This window comes from Copadichromis virginalis, linkage group LG12 (assembly GCF_057382275.1).
Source record: "Copadichromis virginalis isolate Kocher_CV1m ecotype Utaka linkage group LG12, C_Virginalis_male_GT1.1, whole genome shotgun sequence".
NCBI lineage: Eukaryota > Metazoa > Chordata > Actinopteri > Cichliformes > Cichlidae > Copadichromis > Copadichromis virginalis.
Window position 1 is genome coordinate 709740 of NC_140629.1, and position 12551 is coordinate 722290.

At 40.7% G+C, this 12551-nt stretch overlaps 2 long non-coding RNA genes across 2 annotated transcripts; one reads left to right on the forward strand and one right to left on the reverse strand.

Annotated features, from left to right (window-relative positions):
- Positions 1–67: 67 nt before the first annotated feature.
- LOC146696180 (uncharacterized) lies at positions 68–9039 on the forward strand. The gene is made up of 3 exons (XR_014923174.1): positions 68–274; positions 5545–5641; positions 8847–9039. It is a non-coding gene; the product is annotated as an uncharacterized LOC146696180 (long non-coding RNA).
- A 161-nt stretch (positions 9040–9200) lies between these two features.
- On the reverse strand, positions 9201–12336 carry LOC146696181 (uncharacterized). Its single transcript, XR_014923172.1, has 2 exons — positions 9446–12336; positions 9201–9363 (listed from the first exon to the last, which is right to left on the reverse strand). It is a non-coding gene; the product is annotated as an uncharacterized LOC146696181 (long non-coding RNA).
- Between the last annotated feature and the right edge of the window lie 215 nt (positions 12337–12551).

Consider the following 12551-nt stretch of genomic DNA (forward strand, 5'->3'; position numbering starts at 1 on the left):
TGTAACCCACCTAAAATTGCATCATGAAATTAACTGCAGTTCCCAAAGAGTGTCAGTAGGTGGCACTCTGAGATTGTGTAGTGCTTGTGAACTTGAATCGTTATCGCGAAGGAGAACAACGTTAAGGCTACAAATGCTGGTCGGAGCAACTCACCAGGAATTTTTCCCTATTTCTTGTAAAAAAAAAAAGGATTTTACTCTTCCGCTTGTTGGGAAATGCGGACATTTTTGGTTGATGCCGATGTACCTCTTTTATGATCCCTGTTCATTTCCGGTGAGTTGACTCACTACGTTAGCATAGCAAGCTAATCGTTAGTTAAGTGTAGTGTAAATTCTATGTGTTTTTTAAGTGCTGTATTATCTTTGATACTCTAAGCCAATCGGAGATGTTTTTTTCTGAAAGCTAGGAAGTAAGTTTTATTTCCTGTAAGGAGATGATAATCAATCAATGATAATCAATGATATAAGTGACCATTTACCAGTCTTTGCATCTTATAATTGCCATTATAAAATTAACAGAAATGAACACAAGATTATTTACAAAAGAATTCGAACAGAGAAGACATTTAACTGTCTTAAAAATTAACTTTTAAAGCAAGAAACTTCTTCATGTTCATGTTTATGAACACGAAGAAGTTAATAAACCTTATGAAGCATTTTTAAGAACACATTAAACACACATTAGTAACACATTACTTGGTAAAAACTGCCAGGTGATTGAAATCAACAGGAAACACAACTATGCAGGAAGACCATGGATGACTAAAGGACTGCAAAATGCCAGGAAAAAAAGAACACCCTATATCTTATATATATATATAATATTTTATTAAAAGGTTAGAACACAATAAAGAAAACACAAAAGGTATATGGAATGTCATAAACAGTACAATCAAAAATGAATCAAGGAACAATGATTACCCTGGGTACTTTATAGAAGGGACAAAAAGCATTAACAAAATGAAAGAGAAAGCAAATGGTTTTAATGAATTCTTCGTAAATATGGGGCCAAAACTGGCAGAGGAAATAAAGGCCGATGGAATAGAAAGGAACACTGGTGAAAATATTGAAAGGAATAGAAGCTCAGTGTTTCTAAGAGCAGTGGAAGAGAATGAAATATATGACATCGTTAGAGGACTTAAGAACAAAACCAGTACAGATTGGAATGACATTGATGTTGTAACAGTAAGAGAGTTGCTGATTATTTATGGTATTGGAAAACCGTTAAAATACGTTTTCAACTTGTCTTTTCAAAAAGGTTTTTTTCCTGAAAAAATGAAAGTTGTTCAAGTTATTCCAATTTACAAAACAGGTAAAAAGCATCACTTTGCAAATTATAGACCAGTGACTATTTATAAAAAGTTTATAAAAATTTATAAAAAGATTTGACAGTTTTGTGGACAAATGTGAATTGCCTACATAATAAGAAGTACACACTTGGAGTTTTTTTAAATTAAAAAAACTGTTCAATACCAGGGCTGCCACGATTAGTCGACTAGTCACGATTACATCGATTATCAAAATCGTCGAAGACTAATTTAATAGTCGACGCGTCGTTTGAAGCTTTGTAAGATCCCAAAAGACACAGGAATAAGTAGTAGGATTTAAGAGTGTAATAACGGACTGAAACAGAAGATTCCAAAAATGGCAGCAGCTAGTTAGTTTTAATATTACTCTTATTATTCTTTCTGGGTCACAAAATAAATGTTTAACATATTTCAGGAGAGAATGTAGCTGTGTAAACTTCAAATATGTGCTCAGTTTATCAAGACACCACATATTTTCAAAAGCGCCCCGACATTTTCGGAGACGTCTGTTACCCACTAGCTCGATAGCTAGCCGGGGTTCAAGGCTCGCTAGAGCCGGTGAGAACACCAGACTCCTGGCAAACCATTTTCAAACCCACCGCCGTCTTTCGCTACTCAGGTTAAACATGATATCCAAGTCACTTAGATAACTTAAAAATGTTATTGTTTGGCTTTTTTCAGTATTTTATTTGTTCCTGAGTAAATTGGTTTGGCTGAGATTAAAGTTATAGTTTTTACACAGCTGAATAAACGTCAAGCAGACAGCTGATCATCAGAAGTGTGAGATGCTTGAGAATTTACTCCGGTGCCCTGTTATATTTTAGATAGCAAGGAGCAGACGGCTGAGTTTATTAAACTTCACCGAAACAATCTGCAAATTTAATTAAAATTTAATAAACTATCATCTTGTCTTTATTTTTTAGTTAGCACATACACTTAAAGCTGTAAGCTAATGATAGTTATATTAGAGCAGATGCATGCTGGTGCAGTAAGCTCTGTGTTGCATGATCTGATTAGTGGACTAATCGCAAAAATAATCGGTGACTAGTCGACTATCAAAATAAACGTTTGTGGCAGCCCTATTCGATACTGTCAGTCATGAAATTCTAATAAAAAAAATGGAAAGTATGGGTTTAGGGGAGTGGTTTTGGAGTGATAAAAAGCTATGTAGTGAATATGCAACAATATGTACAAATAAATGAGTAGGAATCTAAATTGATGGATGTTGCTTGTGACATACCTCAAAGATCAGTATTAGGTCCAAAAGAATTCATGGATTCTTTATTGTCATTCGCATCACATGTTTACATGAGGTGTAACGAAAATTACGTGCACGTGGTCCCGGAGCGAAAGAAACAGAGTAACGAAGAAACAGAATAAAAAGAAAACAGAATAACAAGTAATAAGTATTTCAAATAAATTAAGTGCAGCAACCTGAGTATTATAAATGCAAGTATTAAAATAATACAAATAAAATAAATAGAGTGCAACAACCTGAGTACCAGTATGGAGTATAGATATAGAAATGTAGGTATAAATACTTTAGCAGCAAATGGCATGATGTCTAGCATTGATAAAGTGACGATGTCAGTAGTGATTAGGTGCTACAATAACAGTTCTTGTCCATTATTGACTGAGAAGTCTCACAGTTTCTGGAATGAAGCTGTTTCTCTGTCTGGTGGTTTTGCATTTAATGCTCCTGAGCCTCCTGCCTGGGGGGCAGAAGGTTTATTATGTATAAAAATTATATTTGCCAAGTATCGAAGATTCTAAAGTTTGTAATATTTGCAGATGACACAAATATATTTTGTTCAGGTGTGGAATTGCCACAGGTTTTGGAGGTGATCACACAGGGATTAAAGATATTAAAGAAGTGGTTTGATATAAATAAATTATCATTAAATCTAGATAAAAGCAAATTTATGTTATTTGGAAACCATAAGAAAAATATCGAAGTAGAAATATGTGTTGACGATGTATATTTAGAAAGAGTAAATGAAATAAAATTTCTTGGTGTGATCATTGACCACCATCATTGTTAGGGGGAAATTGGAAAGGAGGCATTGCCGTTCTGGGGAAAACAAAGCAAATCTTGGATCAGAAAGCACTTCACATATTATACTGTGCTTCACTACTACCATATATGAGCTATTGTGTAGAGGTCTGGGGAAACACATGCAGAAGTAATACACAAACAATAACTATAATGCAGAAAAGGGCCATTAGAATAATAAATAATGCAGGGTACAGGGAACATACAAATGCACTCTTTATCAAAATGCATGAAATTCCAAGACTTGGTGAAGTTTGAAACAACGCAAATAATATATAAAGCAAGAAATAAAATGCTTCCAAAAGACATCTGTAAATTGTTTATAGAAAGAGAAGGGGGGTATAACTTAAGAGGAAAATGGAATTTAAAAATACAAAGTCCTAGAACGACAAAGTATGTCTATCTCAATAGCGGGAGTTAAATTACGGAACAGTCAGAACAGAACAAATAAAAGAAAGTAACAACATAAACTAGGGCTGGGCGATATGGCCTAAAATTCATATCGCGATATAATTTGAAGCATGTGCAGTAACGATATATATCGCGATATATTCTTTTCTTCTGTATAACGTATTTTCCGCACTATAAGGCACTTAAAATCCTTTAATTTTCTCAAAAATCGAGAGTGTGCCTTATGCATGAATTCTGGTTGTGCTTACGGACCTCGAACCGATTTTGGCGATTTTGTTCATCTTTAATAAAATTATCAGCGTTGCTGCTTTATCAGGTGTAACAATTAAGTTTAACATCCATGCGTCCATGAAAACAGAAGTTATTACATTTAACGGAGTTAGAAGTTAACAGGAAGTTAGCTCGCTAGTTTACACCTAAACATGACATACCATGTTCTGACTGAGAGATTTTTGAAACTAATTCAAACGTACAGCTCTGCTACCACTTCCAACATAAATGAAAACAGGAAACTAAACAGCAGTGGCGTTTGTAGGGTTACTGAAGTTGGACTACCTGGTATATAATGTTGTGCTACGTGATTGCTAGCGACACAGCTATTTAAGCATAACATTAGCACAGTGAAGGATGAAGGATGAACGCCAACTTTTTTTTTATCACTCATTAAAACTTAACGTGAGGGATTCTGGTGGTCAGGGACAAATGCAATCGCATAGCAGGATGCTATACACGGGCCAAACTTCAGTCAGGAGAACAACTAAGATTATTCATCCACAATACGAGGTTAGTTATTAATATACTGCAACAACATGAGAATAGAACAGCTGCGAGAGAATTCAACATTAATGAATCAATGTTACGGAAGTGGAGGAAGCGCAGTTTTTGGCTTTCCCCATATTTCAAAAGTGCTTCATCTCTTTGCTATGACTGTCGCCCAGCATAATTTGCAGATGATAATGGTTGTAGCCGCTGCGATGCTTTCAACCAAAACAGGCGCAGTTTGATGACATCATCAACATGCGCCATCGCGATAGAGTGATACAGTCAAAATCTCTATCGTTGGCCAAAATTATATCGTTTATATCACCCACCCCTAACATAAACCAGTTTAAAATAAAATATAAAAAACAAATATAAGAATGAAGAAAACGGGGTAAACCCAGGACCGTAATTGAAGTGATGTTTTGGTTTGTTTGTTTCATTATTTGTGAATCTAATTTACATATTCTGTCTTTATTTATATGAAAGAAATGATATTGTCATTTTTTTGTTTGTTTTGCTGTTGTTTCATTTGTTTGTTTGTTTAATTTAAGACTAAAAGAAAATTAAATGAATGAGATGTAAAATTTGAGGGGGTAGGGGCAAATAAGTGTATACTTCTGCCTACTCCTTTTCAAACAAAAGAATTGAATGATATTATGTAATGATGGTGAATGTACATGTTTGAAATAAAAATGAACTGAAGTGAAATAAATATGACCAGTCTTTGAATAAATAGTACTGCGACCACGTTTTGTACTTCTCTCGTGCATCGATGAGGTGCATTCTCACAATTCAGTAAGCGCTGGATTATTGTTACTGCTGTTCACAAAAGAGGAGATGTGAGTTAATTTTGTGTGATAAGTGCCTATGGAAACCGTTTTAAGGTTCTTTAATTCTGTTATTATCGATTGCATTAAGTTGTCATTTACGAAAATGAGAGGTGTATGGTCACTAGTGTTGATTAAGTTGTTTTATAATATTAATGCAAAATGTGTTCACTGCCCTGTGCAGGTTGGTCTTTTTGTTGGAGTGTGAAATTGTGCGAGTGAGACCAGTAAATTCACCTGCAGCGAGCCAGGATTCAGGATCCCAGCTGCGATGGAGGAAGGTTTGCAGCCTACTTAGAAGTGACAGACGCGTTACTTCCTGACAGATAAGCTTATGAGATCTCAAAACAATACACTGCCTGGGTAGTACTACTAACATTAACACTATCCACACACACTTCACACACCTGAACAGAAAAGACTGAAAAGAACTCTGAACTGAGTACACAGGCTGACAAACATGGACTATTGGAATTTTCTCATTGTGAATTGTTGAATGACTATTTATGGTTTTGTTTAAATAAATGTTAACTGTTCTTTTAGCTGTGTGTCACGTGCTCCTTAGTCGATTTCTAGAGAACATAAACCCAAGATCCTAACTTCCTCTACGTTCTGTAGTGGTAAAGTATCATGTGTTACAACTAGGTTTTTAGCGTCACGTTGAGACAGGATATTCCTCATTTCAGAGATATTGCACAAATGGAAGAAAGCAGTCCTACATATTTGTTTAATATGTGCATTGAAGGACATATCCTGGTCAAAAATTACTCCAAAATTACTTTCCTGCAACCAGGAAAGAAATTACTAGCCAGGGAGACGTGGCTAGTCGTTGCTCCATTATTTATTCCAATTCAAGCTCATGCAGTCTTTTGTTACTTTATAGTAGTACAACTGTGTATTTACTTTTTCCAAAAATAGCTCACATTATGATGATGATGATGAAGCTTTATTTGTCACTTGCAGTTGCCTGCAGCAAAATTGGACCCCTTCTGACCATACATACATTACACAAACATCACATTGGGGAGACAGGTCAGAACAGGGAGCTTACAGAAAAACAGTGAAATGTACAACACAATAGGGGAGTGGAGGAGGAAAAAAGAGAACTCTACTCAGACTGAGCTCCTGGTAGGGGATCAGTATGAGAACAGAAAACAAAAATTCCTCAGCACAAAAAGCACATGAATCTTCACACTGTAACACCATGAAAACACATGACAAGCAACAGGGATGGGTAAATGGGGTGAGAGGTCGCCAGTGTAGACAGCAGCATGATTCCACGCTGGCCCGGTCAATCGCCGTCTGCATCGGGTGGGTGCAACCATTGGAGGCGTTTGGAGGGGGGAGAGGGGTGAGTGTACATCTGCGTCAGTGTACGTGTGTGTGTCCTGTTCAACTTGAGAGAGAGTGTCCTTTTACCTGGTTAAGCAAAGTCAACAGTCCTGATCCGACGCAGGTGTCCTTGAAGGATACGATCAGAGAGAATTTCTTGTTCAGGAGCCAAATGAGTGAAGGAGATGATTGTTTGGGTTAATGTGAACAACTGCATGCAATTTCACAGTTGGTCTAATGTCCATCACTGGTCACTTGATCTGTCAATTTCCCATTGCAGAGCCGTGAGCTTCTCTAAGATCTTATCCATATTGCGTTCAATAAACGCAGTGTGAGTACTCAGAGACTGCCCATCGTCAATCACGTCGGCCAGCCTTGTGGGACCGCTTTCTTTGTTTTCGATAAGCCAGGTTCAAGCCAGCTCCGATCAGCCAGAACTCTGTTATCATGGTTCCAAATGGGTAGATCTCGTTCAACGTCCTCTATTGAGAGTGTCGCCAGACACACGACGCAACCGACCATCAAGTATCCGGCAGCAAGGGGCTCTGCAGGACAATCAGGCTCTCCCGAGCCCAGGCTTCTCATCAAAAATAGGGTGTCAATTTCGTTAAGGGACCAGTTGATCAAATTCATAATTCTTTAGGTCTTAGAGAACAAGACTGAGAGACTCTCTGAGGGTTAGAAAGTTACACGAGAATACACAAGGACATGAGAAGCCAAGCAGGAAAGATAAGGGAAGGGAGAGGGAAAAGATGCAACTGCTTCCGTCAAGAGCGAGATAGGATTTCACATATTCTCAATACGTGTTCCGTTATCAGATAGACAAAGAGAATGAACATATTCCACTGTCATATACAAAGCCGATTTTCTTATGAAACTCGCTTCAAAATGAATGCTAAAAAGATAATCCATGCATTTCGAAAGATTCCGAAAGAATGGTGTAATCACTACCATCTTGATATGTACACTGAATTTAAGTAAATACTTTATGGCAGAAAACAAACAACTAAAACAACACACTATAAAGGTGGAGCCGATCAGTAACATTACAGAACGTTGAATTTACTAGACTAAACAATGTTTCTGTGCTTTCAGTTTCTGACCTTAATAACTAATCTATGCAATATATCGGGTGTGACTGCTTTTATTTTCTATTTCTGGTACAATACTAGCCTGCAAGCAGGAAAGAAATGATAAGGCAGGGAGTACATGTAACATTATGAGAAAACAGTGCTGAGCATGCTTCCGACTACTAACAACAGGCCAAACCATGGTCTCACACTGCCACCTACTGGTACAAAAATGGAGCATCAGCTACAAATATCCCAGACTAGTTACCAGGTCTATAGTTAAAACTAGTTAATTTAGAGGATTTTCAAAAGAAAATATCACTTACATTTAAAGTAAAATAGCTGAAATATAAGTTAATTCACATAAGTGTGATTAGACGTTAGTGGCTATCACACACACACGTTCATACTGTTGCTCTTTGATTAGGTAACTCTATGGCTGCTGTCAATATACAGGCGAAGCTTACGGGTTATGCAGCCAACTTTGTAAGTTGGAACATTAAGTCTATGAATCACCCTGTTAAGCACAAAAAGGTGCTTACACAACTGAAAAAATCTGATATGTCTTTTCCACAGGGGACTCACCTTTGTATAGCAGACCGATATAGATTGAAGACTGGTTGGGTTGGCCAAATAGTCCATTCCAACTTTAACTCTAAGACAGAGGGGTGGCCATCCTTATGGGTAAAAACGTCCCATTTCCTGTATCAACCATTTTATCTGATCCTATGGGTCCTTATTATGGGTCCGTATTACTGTGGTTGGCCAACATTATGGACTTTATGGACAACTTTATGAACTGATTTAAGCCAACATTTATGCCCCCAAATGGGATGATGAAACCTTAATTGTCTATTAATTCTCGTGAATTCTGGATATGACAACACACAATCTCATTTTAGCCGGAGGTACAAGCTGTGTGCTCTCTAACCTAGAAAGAAGCTCTAATAAGGATACTCATCCAGGACATGCTCCGACTATATTCCTGTCCACAAAATGTTCTATTGGATAAATTCATTTGTCACTGATAAATGTCCTCTTCCACTTATTGAAACTTGCAATTATCAATCTATTGTTATTTCAGATCATACCCCCCTATTGATGAGATGGGGGTTGGATGCCTCACTGCCCTCCGCCTCTGGCAGTGGCCCTTTCTACTAAGGAGGCAAGAGTTCTGCATGTCCTGGTGACCCTCCACCTGTTTCACAGGTGGGTGCAGCCTGATCTATCTAGTGAAAGTCTAGACAGACCAGACCAGCTCAACCACACAGACACTTCCTACCTGATTTGAGGACAAAAGCAGAGTATGCAATATGTGGGACAAACAAACACACACACACACAAATGGCAAATGTGAGATCATGGGAATCTAAGCAGCTTGAACCGAAAGTGACTAAAAATTGTCAAGGCTGAGCAGGACTCAAGCGCAGACTACGAATCACAATAAACATTTTTTTTATTTACATGACACAGAGTGCACTATATACAAGTGGGGAGAAGGGGTCCAGCGAATCCAGAGGTCCATGGAGGGTGGGGGGCTCCACAGGATCACTGCAACTGCCACACTCACGAACAGGGTCTCAAGGCGGGGCACGGAAAATCTATATACAAGGACAAAATGTTAAATGCCAAGCAAAGCACAAAGAGAAATCAAAATATTTCCAAAGCTAGAATTGCACTAACGAATGTTACACAGTAGTCCAGCGACAAAGGGCTCCAAGCAACTGCCTTCAGAAGTGGCTGGTAAACAGGATGATGAACCTCAGGTGAGAAATTGCTTGCAGGTGTGAGGACAGCAACCGGGAGCCCATGATTAGGTCCGCCCAGGCATCGCGTTGTGAGCAGGGAAGCAAGAAAGAAAGTGAGAGAAACAAAAACAAATACATATACATGTAGCGTAACTGGACCATGACAGTAATATTTCAGTTTGATCAACCATCTCAACAAGTTCAATTACTTTCTTTTCAAGCTGCTTACACTACATTGACTTTTGTTTTTACACAATCTCAGAAGAGGAGAGCCACTGAGGGAACACCTTCCGCCCTCCGACGCCTCCACCGTGACCTCCACTTCTGAGAGGAATTGCCCACAGATCAAAGCATGGAGTGTGCCTGAATGGACATACAGAACTCCAAGGTTCGGCCCAGTGTTGAGGGTTTTCCCAAAGGAGAGGGCCCGGCGGGCGGTGCCTCACAGCCCTCTGCCTCTGGGAGTGGCCCCTTTCTACTAAGGAGGCAAGAGGTGGCCAGGAGTCTGTCAGCGAGTTCTGCATGTCCTGGTGACCCTCCACCTGTTTCACAGGTGGGTGCAGCCTGATCTATCTAGTGAAAGTCTAGACAGACCAGACCAGCTCAACCACACAGACACTTCCTACCTGATTTGAGGACAAAAGCAGAGTATGCAATATGTGGGACACACACACACACACACACACACACACACACACACACACACACACACACACACACACACACACTCACTCACAGATCAGTTGAAAGGGACAGAAGAAATGGCAAAAGTGAGAATATCTCACACACACACAACAGAGGGGGAAGAGATAGAGAAATTGGCAAATGTGAGATCATGCTAAGCAGCTTGAACTGAACGTGACTGGAAATGTTTACGTTAGATCAGCCACCCATCCATTCTCTGCTGTGTTTCTTTTCCAGTGTCACAGGGCAGCTCGAGCCTATCCCAGCTATCTTAGGGCGAGAAGCAGGGTGCACCCTCGACAGGTCACCAGTCTGTTACAGGGCTAACACATAGACGCAGAAAACCATTCGCACCTATCGCCAATTTACACTCTTCGATTACCTATTGCCACTAACTGCAGGTCGTTGGACTGTGGCAGGAAGCCGAAGTACAAGGAAAGAACCCACGCAAAAACAGGAAGAACATTCAAACTCCACACAGAGCGACGGTAGAGCTTAACTCAAGACCTTCTTCCTGTGCGGTAACGGTGCTAACCACTGTGCCGCCCGCGTGTGAGCAACCGTCTCCCAGAAATTTAAAAAAGTTCAGTTACTTTCTTTCAAGCTGCTTACACTACATTGACTTTTGTTTTTACACAATCTCAGAAGAGGAGAGCCACTGAGGGAACGCCTTCCGCCCTCGGACGCCTCCACCGTGACCTCCACTTCTGAGAGGAATTGCCCACAGATCAAGCATGGAGTGTGCCTGAATGGACATACAGAACTCCAAGGTTCGGCCCAGTGTTGAGGGTTTTCCCAAAGGAGAGGGCCCGGCGGGCGGTGCCTCACAGCCCTCTGCCTCTGGGAGTGGCCCCTTTCTACTAAGGAGGCAAGAGGTGGCCAGGAGTCTGTCAGCGAGTTCTGCATGTCCTGGTGACCCTCCACCTGTTTCACAGGTGGGTGCAGCCTGATCTATCTAGTGAAAGTCTAGACAGACCAGACCAGCTCAACCACACAGACACTTCCTACCTGATTTGAGGACAAAAGCAGAGTATGCAATATGTGGGACACACACACACACACACACACACACACACACACACACACACACACACACACACACACACACACACACACACACACACACACACAGATCAGTTGAAAGGGACAGAAGAAATGGCAAAAGTGAGAATATCTCACACACACACAACAGAGGGGGAAGAGATAGAGAAATTGGCAAATGTGAGATCATGCTAAGCAGCTTGAACTGAAAGTGACTGGAAATGTTTACGTTAGATCAGCCACCCATCCATTCTCTGCCGTGTTTCTTTTCCAGTGTCACAGGGCAGCTCGAGCCTATCCCAGCTATCTTAGGGCGAGAAGCAGGGTGCACCCTCGACAGGTCACCAGTCTGTTACAGGGCTAACACATAGACGCAGAAAACCATTCGCACCTATCACCAATTTACACTCTTCGATTACCTATTGCCACTAACTGCAGGTCGTTGGACTGTGGCAGGAAGCCGAAGTACTAGGAAAGAACCCACGCAAAAACAGGAAGAACATTCAAACTCCACACAGAGCGACGGTAGAGCTGAACTCAAGACCTTCTTCCTGTGCGGTAACGGTGCTAACCACTGTGCCGCCCGCGTGTGAGCAACCGTCTCCCAGAAATTTAAAAAAGTTCAGTTACTTTCTTTCAAGCTGCTTACACTACATTAACTTTTGTTTTTACACAATCTCAGAAGAGGAGAGCCACTGAGGGAACACCTTCCGCCCTCCGACGCCTCCACCGTGACCTACACTTCTGAGAGGAATTGCCCACAGATCAAGCATGGAGTGTGCCTGAATGGACATACAGAACTCCAAGGTTCGGCCCAGTGTTGAGGGTTTTCCCAAAGGAGAGGGCCCGGCGGGCGGTGCCTCACAGCCCTCTGCCTCTGGGAGTGGCCCCTTTCTACTAAGGAGGCAAGAGGTGGCCAGGAGTCTGTCAGCGAGTTCTGCATGTCCTGGTGACCCTCCACCTGTTTCACAGGTGGGTGCAGCCTGATCTATCTAGTGAAAGTCTAGACAGACCAGACCAGCTCAACCACACAGACACTTCCTACCTGATTTGAGGACAAAAGCAGAGTATGCAATATGTGGGACACACACACACACACACACACACACACACACACACACACACACAGATCAGTTGAAAGGGACAGAAGAAATGGCAAAAGTGAGAATATCTCACACACACACAACAGAGGGGGAAGAGATAGAGAAATTGGCAAATGTGAGATCATGCTAAGCAGCTTGAACTGAAAGTGACTGGAAATGTTTACGTTAGATCAGCCACCCATCCATTCTCTGCTGCGTTTCTTTTCCAGTGTC